We start from the raw sequence: 1,970 nt of genomic DNA, 5'->3' as shown, positions 1-1,970 counted from the left end.
AGAATCATTAAAAGGGTTTAATTTAACCAATTTCCTACTTCGATATCATTATTATTTTTTATTATTTTTTGAATAAAGTTTTCCAGTAAAGATCAAATTGGATTTCGAAATCAATCAAAAGGTTATCACAATCATATCATAACGAGTCGATAAAAATGTTTATCAGATATCTCATTGATTAAAGTAAAGAGAGCAAAATTTGATCATCATAAAAGAAATATATGTTTCTTTTTCAATTGAATCATCAATGATTCAAACTAGAACTAGATAGATAAATTGAGAAACAAATCCAATTGATTTCTTTTTTTTTGTAGGGAGGGGTGAGATAGAGATAGAAAATACTCGTGTAAGGTAAGGTTTAGGGCGTTAGTTTTTAATCTGATTGAGAAAATAAAAATCGGAAGAATACGATCTTTCCATATTCATCAGATAAACCGAACAATTGTCACTGGAGGGAGTCGCGGGATCACAGATCTTTTTCATCAAAATCGAAATGTCACTGACATAGAACAATAACAATGTATACAATACATATACTATCGGCATTGGTTAATTTTCTATATATTTTTGTTTTTGACTTCAAGGTCAAGAATCTTTTCATTGATTTACAATTAATCATTAGAACCAGCTACTAAATACAAAAATTAGGTTCAAAGAAAATACACCTGTTACATATTGAACTTTTTTTGTTAATGAGATCCGGCAGACAGACAAAGATAAACGAGTCCAGATCAATCCGTTGTTGCTATTTTTTTTTAGGCCAACCCAGTCTTAGAAGCCTTCTTACTCTTAATCCCAGTCCTGGAATTGAAATTCCATCAGTACCAAAAACTCCCTCTTATTTAGAATGTTTAGAATTCCGGATCCATAGAGAATTAGTAATTGGACTACCCTATTTACTTTAGATATAGGGAATATCTAAGATTTTCTTTTGCATTTCCATAAAAAATGCGTCATTGATAATTTCAGTAGATATAGGCCATAAAGTTTTTCTAAGTAATTATGAATATGAGCGAGACGGGTAGACGCTGAACGGCTCATCCTATTTTTGATTTTGAATTCAACCATTAATATTAATCTATTTCTCAGCCTAGTCGGCTCACAAATGGATTTAGTTCCATCTGCATGTCATTTACGCTGGATTGGTTTGTGAGAAAAAAGGAAAGATATGATTCAGAAAAGAATCAATAGAAATCAGAAACAAGGATCACATTATATTCATATTCAACATTACATTCTTAAACTAAAGAGACGATTGTTAAAGAGAAAAATCTTTATTCTGATAGAATCGGACTGCTCTGGGACGGAAGGATTCGAACCTCCGAGTCGCGGGACCAAAACCCGTTGCCTTACCACTTGGCCACGCCCCATTTATATTTCTATTTGACACTAATAAACACTAATATCGGTATTGTTTATTCGTCAATTCCCACCCAAATATCTATGGAATAGGTTAGATTGTTGCTAGGATTTGACCCGTGTAGTTGTAGAAATTCAACTGAATTTATTGATCATTACATATAATTCAATTAAGATATTGTATGAAAGTATGACTCCTTCTATTCTCGTTTGAGAACTGAAGGATTTTTGATTGGGTAAGTAAAAGAAAAAGAAGAATTTTGGTCTACCTTACTTTCTTCATTTTTTCCCTTCTATCAATAACTCAATCAAAATGCAATTATCTCCAAGAAGGAAATGTTTGTTATGCTGAATATCTTTAGTTTGATCTGTATCTGTCTTAATTCTGCCCTTCATTCGAGTAGTTTTTTCTTCGCCAAATTGCCTGAGGCTTACGCTTTTTTCAATCCAATCGTAGATGTTATGCCGGTCATACCTGTGCTCTTTCTTCTCTTAGCCCTTGTTTGGCAAGCTGCTGTAAGTTTTCGATGAGATCTTTACTACTGTCCTAAAAACATTCATGATTTTTTCGATAAAAAAAGACTCTAACAATTGATAAGATCAGCTAAGTT

The sequence above is a fragment of the Eschscholzia californica genome, unplaced genomic scaffold, assembly GCF_041429995.1.
Source record: "Eschscholzia californica isolate CP2 unplaced genomic scaffold, dmEscCali1.0.p SCAF_289, whole genome shotgun sequence".
Taxonomy (NCBI): Eukaryota; Viridiplantae; Streptophyta; class Magnoliopsida; order Ranunculales; family Papaveraceae; genus Eschscholzia; species Eschscholzia californica.
Note: the sequence above shows the minus strand (reverse complement) of the source record.